Raw genomic sequence first — 13778 nt, forward strand, 5'->3', positions numbered from 1 at the left:
TAAAAGTTTTAATTCCTTCCCTTTCAGGTTTCTTTGACAAACAAGCAAGTTTTTTAATTTGTTTTCTAGATGGTATACAAAGGATAATATAAAGTGAACAGTTTTTTTTTTTATTTTCAGTACGTTGGAAGTTATTAGTATTTGAAATGAGACACATCTACTGGCCATTTTGAGTTATATGGGAGTCAACTTCTTAATTCTCCTTAAAATCTGAGGGCGAATATTTGCTGTTACTTCCATCTCCTAAATTCATCATGTCTTCGTAATTATCACTATTAGTTTCGACAAGCAAAAAAAAAAAAAAAAAATCATGAAATAACTTACTTCAAAAAACACTAAATTTCTTCAAAGAAATGTGATATAAAACATGAAGGAAATGATTTAACCATTTGATACACGATAAACTCGAATTTATCCATAACAAGCTTAACATAAGGAGCATGTTGCGTTTGTCATCCATTATCAAAAATCGGAAATTATGAACAATATAAAGAATTAAAAATCCAAATATGTTAATTGAAGTGTAAGTTTCAATGTAGCATTACTCAAAAACTCTGGAATGAGTTTCGACTGATGGGATGTCCTTCATCGTTCACTTTGCATTCACCAGCCCCATCCGGGAACCAAACCTGGCATCACTAACAAGAAAATAATGATACCAAACATGGCTCATGTAATATATGAATGAATGAGGACGAAAAATTAAATTATGCAAATTTATAAAAACCTCCGGAAAACTATGATAAAAAAAAAAAAAAAATCATCCTTCAACCTTTCAATCATGACATGAAACTGCAGAGAACTATTGAATCACTTAATATTCCGGCAGATGTTTCCTTCGCCCACACGTAGAGTTCGAAATCTGGGTCAATAATCTTCGAAAGAACAAAACATGACTTCACGCATTACTGAAGATTAAATTAAATGACTGGGACGTGACTGCTGACTGGAGACTACTCGATCACTTTACGAAGAAAGAGACGCTGCTTTCTGGGAAATTATTATGAATTATATTAGTTTTGCGACTGAGTCAGATAATAATAATAATAATAATAATAATAATAATAATAATAATAATAATAATAATAATAATAATAATAATAATTGTTCTGTAACTGTCGCTCACAGCTCACATATTATTATTATTATTATTATTATTATTATTATTATTATTATTATATACCACCGACTTTGTGGCAGATTTAAAGAACATAAACAGGTGACATTTGATACAGCTTTACACTATAACCATTGTATAACTGAAATTTATGCTCTGAAGATTTTTACGCCGCAGGTCACGTGACACGGCGGCCATATTGCATTTCGCTGAAGACCTAAAACGATTATTTACAAGCGGTTTATGGAAAATTATACATATTTTGCACGTATCGTCTACATAGGTCTAATCAAATATATGTATATATATATATATATATATATATATATATATATATATATATATATATATATATATATATATATTTGTATAAGGTGCTGGGTATAATGACGTCATTATTACTTTACATGGCGGCCATATTGGAAAAGGCTGATGGTATGAAAACCAAATCTTCTCTATAACTCCCGAAGGAAATTATTTTATACTTTACAAGTTACATCTGTTCGTAAGGGAAAAAAAATCGTTAATTGCATCCCAGGCCTTATGCAAATTAGTGTTTGGCAATGTTGACATTGATGTATGCCTTGAAGCTCCGCTGGTTTTACTAATTATATTTATTAGTTCAATACATAACACGAGTACTATAATACAAATAACCTAGGGCAGTTGTAGACGTTGGGTTTGGGGCAGAATATGAAAAATTACATATTCCATAATACAAACATACACATAAACAAAGTGGGACATTTTTTGGAGAATGAGATGTGCCAGTTAGAGAGAGAGAGAGAGAGAGAGAGAGAGAGAGAGAGAGAGAGAGAGAAATGTAATATTTACTGAAAGACAGATTTTGCAGCAAAAAAAAAAAAAAAACACAAGCTTATCGATACGAGAGAATAATTGTACAATAATTAAGCTAACTGGACACAAACACGAAACAGTTGAGACAATTCAAAACAAATACGAGTTATCTTTCATAAACAATCACTTTATTTATGTTAACGGCAAACAGAGACTTGTCTTTCATTCATAAATTAGGCTGAAGGGTGAATGAATCCACTAAGCGAAGCACTAATTGAATATGTAGCCAAGAGTGATTGAATTTAATGCTGATATTTACAGTGGAAATACTTTAGGGTAATGGAATGACTGAAAAGTCTATGAGAGACTTAATAAAATTATTTTTTTTGAAAAGTACAATGAGTGAGATGGACGGACGAAGCATTGTCAGGTGGTTTGGTCACGAGTAGAGAATGGGAGACGATGGGTTAATAGAAGTCTCAATAAAAAGTTTTCAAGTTTTTACCTTTCAGAGTATTATTAATATGGCATTTGAAAATATCATACGAAAACGAATGACAGGAATATGAAATTCAATAGGAATAAGAATTTTCATAGGAACATGAATTCTGATGATAGAAATGTTAACAAGAATATGAATTTTTATGAGAACATGAATTCTGCCAAGAACGTGGATTTTGACAGGGACACGAACACCAACATTGGAATCTAGAAACCCGATCCATCTAACTCGAAATAAATATAAATATTACAGAATACACAAACGATGAGCGTAGGCTGACTGACCCCCGTGGCAACAGAACGAGCTCAAGTGTGAATTTTTCATCAGGAAATAATGCAGGCCAGAGGTCAGCAGGTTGTTGAAAAAAAAAAAAGTTGTATTTAACACGCCTGCCTCATTGTCATGTAGGAGGCTGACTCAACTCACTGATTAATTAGTATCTTGGAAATTTCTTAATATGATGAAGTGTTGTTGAGAGAGAGAGAGAGAGAGAGAGAGAGAGAGAGAGAGAGAGAGAGAGAGAGAGAGAGAGAGAGAGAGAGAGAGAGAGGATAATATAAATTTATATAAATTTTTACTTATATATATAAATATATATAGATATGTATAAGTATATATATAGACGTATATTACAAACACTATATATATATATATATATATATATATATATACACATAGATATACAGTATATATATGACTATAAAATATCTTCTGTTAAAACACAATTCCATCTAATAAAGGGAGTCTATAAAAACATTTGTCTTCGAAATATAACGATATAATTTCTACCCTTTACTAGACATATACTGTATATATACTGTATGTATGTATGTATATATATATATATATATATATATATATATATATATATATATATATATATATATATATATATATATATATATATATATATATATATATATATAAAATGTGTTTGTAAATAATTCTAAAAATGAGCAACTCAATACACGCATTTATAAAAAGAAGATTTTGTAAAGCTCATTTTGTTTCCCGATCCTAACTAGTCTACGAGTATTACTATTCCGTTCTACCACTATCCTATCCTATTATCCGGCCTCCCTCACCTAAGTCCCAATCTGGTCCGGATACGGTTATTGCGCACAAAACCCCGAAACTAATTCAGCGATTATCATTTCGGAGAGGAAACAAATTACATCTTATCTCGCGGCGATGCGACTCTGAAATGTTGTTATTATCATGCTAATTGAAACAAGGCCTCGATACGTAAAACAGATATTAGGTTAGAATTTTAATGTGTTATACTTGCTTAGATATATATTTACGAATTACTTGATTATAGCGACATATAAAACGTTGGCTGGGGTAATTGTTCGATTAACGAGTAAGCTTAATACAATAGTGCTCCACGTTGTATATATATATATGTATACTATATACATATGCACACATATACATTACAATGAAAAAGCCTTAACTAAGGTGTATAATTCTATACTAAATTACAAGTTCAACGGTGCAACATATTGCAAGAATGTTTGTGTTGCTCAGAGTAAAGAGTTCACACTTTTTTAAGGTAGGTGAAACAGATTTAATTATTCAGTACCACAAGTGAACAGAAGTATATATATATATATATATATATATATATATATATATATATATATATATATATATATATATACATATACATATATACATACTAGCTATATTTGAACTGGAGACCTAAAATTACAATTATGGTTAATAATAACTGAGGGGTTTGAACAGCTTGATTAATATTCCATTTTAACATGTTTACACTTACTCTTATGAACCATATTATTCTAAATCGAAGTCTCTCTCTCTCTCTCTCTCTCTCTCTCTCTCTCTCTCTCTCTCTCTCTCTCTCTCTCTACTCTTTACACCCAATAAAAAAAATTATATATCCAAATATTCAAAAGGAGACAAAATATTAGCCCACACTTGACTTTAAACTACAACGGCTGCATAACAGCGCTACTCGTGTTGTTTCATTTCCGCATGCAATATTCAGCAACGTCCAAAGCTTTCTCTCGCTGGCACAGAGAACAAAACATTGAAATACTGATGTCTTCATCCCTTGGGTTGTCGCAGTAAAAATTTATATTATTATTAGATACGAGTCCACGTTTTAATTTTAATCGTGTCTCGGCAGACCTACTCTGAAATCCATAATGCGTAGGTTGAGATGAAGGCATGGGGGCGTGTTCGTGGGCGTGCGCGCGCACACACACACACACACACACACACACACACAACACATATATATACATATACACTGGTCACTCTTTACCAGATACGGATGTAATTGTAATAGCCACAATGGTCTCTTCACTTCTCGAACTCTTTACACTTTTTGGATAAGCTTGTCACTACAAGGCCTAAGATCCAACTGTAAGACATATGAAGTAATTCCGATGCCAGGTAGCGGGAATCGAACCGGCCTCCTGAGTAATCAGAACAAGGTCCCGTTCCCTCTACCGGTCATCAGAATTACTCCATATTTTTTGCATCTGGATCTAAGGCTTTGTAGTGACAAGCGCATCCAATAAGTGTGAAGAATTCGAGGAGCCTAAAAGGGCATTGTGGTTATCACAATTATACACACACACATATATACATATACATACATATGTACACACACACACACACACACATATATATATATATATTCTCATGGAATAATAGATATTGAATTCCGTTATTTATCTCTTTATTTCTTTCACCACCCTTAGCGCTACCCCGCAAAGGTCGACTAACAACCAGGTACGCAATTCACCACTTAAGAGTAAAACACCCATACCATTCCTTTCCTTGTCTGAGAGAGAGAGAGAGAGAGAGAGAGAGAGAGAGAGAGAGAGAGAGAGAGAGAGAGAGAGAGGAATTACTGACCATATCTATCCATGTATATACTGTGCATATATTCTTACTTGTAACAACACAAATCCTCTTATAAGACGAGACAAAATCTTTATATCCCCTGACACACAAACATCACATAAGCTCATTCCTGCTCAGAACCTAACATCTCCCGATTCGAAGATGTTGCAGATGTTATTTCCTCCTGCCTCTCTCTCTCTCTCTCTCTCTCTCTCTCTCTCTCTCTCTCTCTCTCTCTCTCTCTCTCTCTTCGCTATATTCCAGATGTTACTTGTGTAGGCTGGCCGAGAAAGCAACGTTAATCAGGATTAATGGCCACCGTCTGAGAGAGAGAGAGAGAGAGAGAGAGAGAGAGAGAGAGAGAGAGAGAGAGAGAGAGAGAGAGAAGATTAATGGCATTTGATCCTAAGATTCGTTGTGTCGTACAATACTGGATTTTCGGATAGGTTCGTTTCCCCTTTCACGCAGTCTTCTGGGTCTGCAGATCGCTAACAGACGCCAACAGACGTTAACAGACGCATGTGTCGTCGTTTATTTCCACAAAAGGTTATCAAAGAGCGTTTTCGTGGGAGCTATCCTCATTGTCAGGAAATCAGAGCTGGGTAAATCAGCGTCAGCTGAAAATCCTGAAAGATATTCACATACGCACACACATCTACACCGCATACACAGTCATGTTGTTTAAGGATAAATAACACACACACACACACACAAGTATATGCATAGAAAATATATAAAATGTATATATATGTATATCTATTTTTATATGTATATATATATATATATATATATATATATATATATATATATATATATATATATATATATATATATATATATATATATATATAAATATATAAATTTTGGGGACGAGGATGTGAAAGTGATAGGAAGGAACTGGATGCTCTCCGATGATACACTGTTAACAGAACTGGCGACTCATAGTAATGAAAAGCAGCAGATACTGGTGAAAGTATGAAATTGCCTATACGAGTTAAAAGTTAAAAGTGAATGTCAGCAACAGAATATGGCGTTCTGAAGGTAAATTAAACAAAGAAAGCGCAGAGTTCAGAGTTAGTATAGACTGTGGAAGAGGGAATTGGTCAACTGTAAATTCATCTGGGAGTTGAATAACCTGAAATAAATACAGAAAAACGAACTCATAATGGAATAAAAAAAATAACTAATAAACAATAAAAAATGATAAAACGAAGAAAGGAAAAATATAAGGACATTAACCTATGAACAACTAGCTATGGAACGCCCACGGGGAAAAAAATATAAAAGCAAATGGCGTACATGAAAAAATAACAATAATAAAAACGAACTACAAAAAAGAAATAAAAATCTCTCAAACAAAAGACGTCAGAAAGAGCACTGCAGCATTTACACTTTTATTGCACCTTCATTCAAGCAGTAATTAAATCATCAGTCAGTCATTACAGTCCGCGTTTTCAGTGATGCCTGTAGCTACGACATTAAAAAAAAAAAAAACGATTTAAAACTTGATATCTGCGTCATTTCAGTGACAGCATAAAAAAAATAACATCTGTATCATTAGAATGGAAGTTAAAAGTTCATATGTTTTTGAAATCTTTTTTTTTTTTAATCAACACTTTCTTTCGAAGGTTTCTTGCTTATGTTGTGTAAGATAATATTTATATAGTAAAATATCACATTTTGTGTATGGATTTCATGTCACCTTTTTCACGCATAGGAGAAAATGCTTTTAGGATAACTTAGAAAATATATAAATATGATCTTAATTTACAATAAAAATATATTTTTAATTTAGAATAACACTAAATAATTTTAAATTACCTTTTGAAGTATTTTCTTATATTTATATATATATATATATATATATATATATATATATATATATATATATATATATATATATATATATATATATATATATATATAGAGAGAGAGAGAGAGAGAGAGAGAGAGAGAGAGAGAGAGAGAGAGAGAGAGAGAGAGAGAGAGAGAGAAGCGCAATACTTCAAAAAGTAATTTAACAATATACATAAATATATTCTCAATTTAGAATAAAATAAATATATTCTAAATTACCTTTTGAAGTATTTTCTTATATACATGAAAAGCTGAAATGAATCCATAATCTCAGAATTTTACTTTTTGGCTAAATTGATACTTTCAATAAAGAAATTAAATTTACAATTCAATAAATATTCTATAAAGGACATTGAAATAATAAATAAAAAAAATCTTCTACGCTTTATTGTCTTTTAGAAAAGTCAGTTATTAAAAAACGATGCAAAATGATAAAAGTTCATTTGAAAAAATAACCTCAAAACTAAATAAAAAAGATTAATCTATAATATATATTTAAATCATAGAAAAAACAATTACTGCAACAGTATTTTCTATGCTTTATTGCCCTTTAGAAAAGTTAATGATAAAATTATGTAAAATTAAAAAGAAGTAAAATTAAAGAAATGACCTCGACACAAAATTGAAAAAATGAATCTAGAATATACATTGAAATAATAAAAAGATTACCGCAAAAGTATCTGTTAAGCTTTATTGGATTTTAGAATAGTTAGCTGCTAAAAAAATGATTCAATATAAAAAAAGTAAAATGAAAGAAATAACCTCAAAACGAAATAAAAAAAATGAATCTATAATAGATATTCATATAAAAAAATTACTGTAAAAGTATCTTATACGCTTGATTGCCTCTTAGAAAAATCAATTATTAAAAAATGATTCAATAGATAAAAGTAAAATTAAAGAAATAACCTCAAAACGAAATAAAAAATGAATGCATAAGATATTGATATAATAAAAAAATTACCGCTAAAGTATCTAAAACACTTTATAGTTAAGGAAAGTCAATGGATAAAATATTATTTAAAACGAAAAAGAAAAATTAAAGAAATACCCTCAAAAAAAAAAAGAAAAATAAGACAGAAAAAAAAATCAAATCCCACCATGTTTGTCTCTTTCATTTCGTCTTCGGGGTCTTTACCCTCCAAATCCCTCCCATCCTCCGGTTGTAGTTAAGAACGAGGCCAACCTTGAGAGAAAGGAGGAAGGAGAGAGAGAGGTAAGGTATTAAACACTTAACCCTAGGAACTGGAAGGAAGGAAGAGAGAGAGAGAGAGAGAGAGAGAGAGAGAGAGAGAGAGAGAGAGAGAGAGAGAGAGAGAGAGAGAGAGAGGTATTAAACACTTAACCCTAAGAACTAAAAGGAAGAGGAGAGAGAGAGAGAGAGAGAGAGAGAGAGAGAGAGAGAGAGAGAGAGAGAGAGAGAGAGAGCAAGTTTATAACAACCGAATCATAATTATAAAATTCAACAGAGAGAGAGAGAGAGAGAGAGAGAGAGAGAGAGAGAGAGAGAGAGAGAGAGAGAGAAACGAGTTTATAACAACCGAATCATAGTTATAAGTATTCAACAGAGAGAGAGAGAGAGAGAGAGAGAGAGAGAGAGAGAGAGAGAGAGAGAGAGAGAGAGAGAGAGAGAGAGAGAGCAACAAGGTAAGGTAATAAACACTCAAGATCATGTTGCAATAACAACACATCGTCTCACTATGCTGAGAGGGAAGGGAAGATGTGAGAGTTAAAAACAACCACTTTTGGGGAGAGAGAGAGAGAGAGGGGAGGGGAGGGGGAGGGAGGGGAGGGGAGGGCCTATTCTGGAGAAGAGGCCTCCTCCTCCTCCTCCTCCTCCTCCCCACACTGAATGGATCATTAAGATTAACAAAAGACGAAGGCATTGCAAAACAGACTCAAGACTGTGAAGAAAAAAAAAAGAGAAGTCTTTTTTCCAAAGACTGAAGACTGAGAAAAAAAAATAAGAGAAAATCTTTTTTAAATATTTTTTTTTTTCACTTCCTGCAAGCACACAGATATGCGTGAAAAGGTAAGTCAGGGGCCGGACTTTTATTTTCTAAATTTCTTTCTTTGTTTATACACTCACGTCCGTCGGATGTTTCGCCTTGAATAGAAAGAAAGAAAGCGGAGGGCGAGAGAGTGGAGAGAAAGTATGCGTAAGAGTCTCCTTTCTTGGGCCGTCGAGGAATGTCAGGTTTAATGGTTGATGTAAAAATGCTGTTAATAAAAGCTTTGGTCAGTTTGATTATCATTTTAAATTATTCTTTAGTGTCTTACATAAGTAATATATATGTATATATATATATATATATATATATATATATATATATATATATATATATATATATATATATATATATATATATATATATATATATATATATATATATATATATATATATATATATATATATTAATGGTAGATGTAAAAATGTTGTTAATAAAAGCTTTAGTTAATTTGATTATCATTTTACATAAGTAATATATATATATATATATATATATATATATATATATATATATATATATATATGTACATACTGTATATACATATATATATATATATATATATATATATTATATATATATATATATATATATATATATATATATATATATATATATATATATATATATATATATATATATATATAATGTACACAGGCATTATTACTTTCTCTACAAACACTTTCACAGATAAACTAACACAATAATTATCCTTTTACTTAAATAAAAAGCTAAATTCCTTACTAATGAGTGACAGCAGCAAAACTAATTAAAAAAAATACACCAACTCGCATCTATCAAGGAGAGACAAAAGGGGTACGAAAATGCAGCAATGACCCGAGAAAGTAATTAGCAAAGAGGCAATTACTAAAACTCATTAGTCATTTTAATGTGGTCTCAGTTATGTATTTTCCTGTTTACTTTTTTGTGTATTGAAGAACATTTTGTGTTATGGTTTTTTTATTATAAAACATATAATATCTAATGTTTTATACATTACGAATGATTTTCATTCAAGTTTTACGTTTCCAGAGTTTATCATGCAAGATAAAAATAGTGCCCCAATACCCCCGGTTCTTGGGGGCATCGAAAAGGGCATTCTGAAAAATATTAAATTCAGGGGGTTTCCTCGATTCAAATCGTGGTGTGGGCTCAAAATTTATCATCTTTAGGTTCCCCCTGTTTCCCAGTGCTGTAAACCGCCCCCCAACCACCCGAAGCAGCTGAGTATGTAGTGTTGTCATATGAGTGGTCATACAATTATTGTTTATACGTTATTTAGGCTATTGGTGTCTATTTTTTTTACATAGTGCAGAAAGTTATTAAAAGCTAAAAGTTGGGAGTAGCAGGTGATACTGGAGAGGGGGGGGGGGTATCAAGTTAACTAGGAGTTGAACTTTGGGGTATCGGAACTGAAAAACTTTAGGAACCACTGTGCTAGAGGTCACTTAATTTTCCGCAGTTCATCATATGTGAATTTTATTTACTTTGTCAGCTTTTGATATAAAAAATTATTTTCATTTCACCCTGCATGGGCAACATATAAGTAAATCAAAAATATTATTTTGAAAGTGTTAACCTAAGATGAAATTAATACAATCGAATTATGAATAATACCTTACTTTATCAGATTCATGTTGCCTTCACTTCTTCCCTTTTTTTAAAAAAATAAAAAAATAAATAAAAAATAAATATAGGTAAATACATTAATAAAATGGTCAAACGTCTAGAATAATATCTGTAAAATTTCTATGACATAAGCACTGTAATTGTAAAAATGAAAACAACAAATTCTACTACAGTCTAACAAAAACCACAAAAAGAAAACCTATAATAATAATAATAATAATAACATATCGAAGTCTTTCTCAGGTGGTAAAGAATCTTAGTAGAAGTTTTCTAAAGTTGCCCTTTCAAAACCTCTACGAATAATAATAATAATAATAATAATAATAATAATAATAATAATAATAATAATAATAATAATAAATCCTACATCACAGCTTATTAAAGCATTCTACTTGATGCCGAAGCCGCAGCAAAAGTAAATAAAAGACGAAGAAAGCAGCTTTGGTTATTCAAAGGAATCGTGATAAAAGAGAATACGGGATTAACCCCCCCCCAGCCCCCCCTGGAAGATCTCACGATTAACGCTGAAAAGCAAAAAAAAAAAAAAAAAAAATAATAAAAAATAAAAAAAATAAAAAGAAGGATTAACCCTCCTCCAACACGTAGGAGCACGAAGGGATAATTTCCCGCTGAGAGAGAGAGAGAGAGAGAGAGAGAGAGAGAGAGAGAGAGAGAGAGAGAGAGAGAGAGAGAGAGAGAGAGAGCAGTTTTATTTGTTGACTGACTGAAGAGACACAAAGAGAAAGAGAATAAAAATACAAAAATGGCCGTATTTTTCCTGTCACACACACACACACACACACACACAGAGAGAGAGAGAGAGAGAGAGAGAGAGAGAGAGAGAGAGAGAGAGAGAGAGAGAGAGAGAGAGAGCATGCCCACAGAGCATATATTTTTAACAGACAGGAGAGAGACAGAAAGTGATAGAGAATTTTAAGTATAAACACGAGCAATACATTCCCTGATTGAGAGAGAGAGAGAGAGAGAGAGAGAGAGAGAGAGAGAGAGAGAGAGAGAGAGAGAGAGAGAGAGAGAGCTTGTAATGAGGGATCGAATGGCGAATGTGAGCAATTCCAGTTGTTTCATCGCAAGAAATTTTTTTCTTTTATTCTTATGTTCTTAACGAGAGGATTAAGAGAGAATATGAGAGAGGCCTTGACACTAATGAAGCAGTATACCCGGTTCTTTATCTAAGGAAACGTAGCAGCTTGGAAAACAGAAGTAAAAGAAGAATTCTAAAGCTTGATATACAAGGGAAGAAGCAGTCTTCAACTCCACGAACTAAACAGGTCTTTTGTTTGTCTTTCAGATAACACTAAAATTAGAACGTAGAAATTATGAAGAGTTAATTTAATATAATTCGTCTGATAAATAAGTCAGTGTGTACCCTTCTGACTTTTTTAATTCTGTGAAAGAAAAAGGAGCAAAATGCTCTCAATAATACAATACATCATTATAGAAGGAAATCTTTTAACGCCTTTAGGCAAAATTTACCCCAGCCAAGCGACATATATTATTTCCGTAATACGATTATTTTACAGAATATATTATAAGCCGGTATATTCTGCGGTCCAACTAGAACAAATAAGAAGATACTGATTTTAGTTTTTATTTTAATTATCTGTTTAAATCAACACACGAAGTTCAGTTTTATTCCAAAATTATAATGTTCTCAACAGCAAGATTCTGTCTACTCCAGGCAATAGCCTCAGCTTGTGTAGTATGTAATCAAATCTGTATATATATATATACATACATATATATATATATATATATATATACTATATATATATATATATATTTCAAATGTATATATACATAAATATATATACGTATATAAATTTCTGACTCACATCAGGATCGAACCCAGGTCTTTCAAATGAAAGATCAGAGCGCTGCCAACCAGAATTTTATTTCTGTTCCACACGTGATTGTGTGTTGATTATTTCTGATATATATACTGTATATATATATATATATATATATATATATATATATATATATATATATATATGAACTGTCACTCTCCCGAACCACATCTCTTGTATGCATCTCAAAGTTTCCAATTTTTCAAGCGAAACTGAGTTTTGATCTTTTGTAGGTCATGTTATTCAAAAGTCTCATTCATATTATCATTCTCTGGGTCAAAATTTGCGCAGAGAAATATTTCCTCTGACGTTCTAACCAGCCGAAGAGACGATACCACCAATTCATTTACAATTCATGCATTTGGCAGTCGGATGCACTCTACTTCAAGTACGAATTAGTCCTACAGAAGTCCAAAGAACCTTATGTCACCGTTAGTCCGGCAAAGTCCAACATATTTACGTCAGAATTCCACAAACTTTAAGCCATATTACTCTCGCAGAAAAAAGAAGCAGAATTAGTTCCACAGACTTCCAAGAACTTAAGTCAGAAAAAGAAGCAGAATTAGCTCCACAGACGTTCAAGAACTTAAGTCAGAAAAAGAAGCAGAATTAGTTCCACAGACGTCCAAGGACTTAAGTCAGAAAAAGAAGCAGAATTAGTCCCACAGACGTCCAAGAACCTAAGTCAGAAAAAGAAGCAGAATAAGTCCCACAGACGTCCAAGAACCTAAGTCAGAAAAAGAAGCAGAATTAGTCCCACAGACGTCCAAGAACTTAAGTCAGAAAAAAGAAGCAGAATTAGTTCCACAGACGTCCAAGAACTTAAGTCAAACTTAGTCCAGTGTTATATCAGTAAACTAGTGAGTTACCACATGAACCTGAGCAGAACTCTCGCTATTTCTCGCAACAAAAATAATTTTATTTTACAGCCGCAGCCAATGCACAAGCTTTCAGCGTTGGAAAAGGACGGATAAAACGTGGGGTTTCTCTAATGTGGCGAATGAATTTTGTCGACTGTGGTGTTGCCAATAAAATATTCTAGTTTCAACTGTAGTAACGCCGATGAAATTTTATTCTCGTACTCCCAATATTTTTGTTTTTAGTTTAAACGAGAAAA

General features: G+C 32.2%; 1 protein-coding gene across 2 annotated transcripts in view; it reads right to left on the reverse strand.

The window, feature by feature from the left end:
* Tk (Tachykinin) overlaps positions 1 to 13778 on the reverse strand; it is a 369960-nt gene that overhangs the window by 25936 nt on the left and 330246 nt on the right. The window lies entirely within an intron of this gene.

The sequence above is a fragment of the Macrobrachium rosenbergii genome, chromosome 40 (genome assembly GCF_040412425.1).
Source record: "Macrobrachium rosenbergii isolate ZJJX-2024 chromosome 40, ASM4041242v1, whole genome shotgun sequence".
Classification (NCBI taxonomy): domain Eukaryota; kingdom Metazoa; phylum Arthropoda; class Malacostraca; order Decapoda; family Palaemonidae; genus Macrobrachium; species Macrobrachium rosenbergii.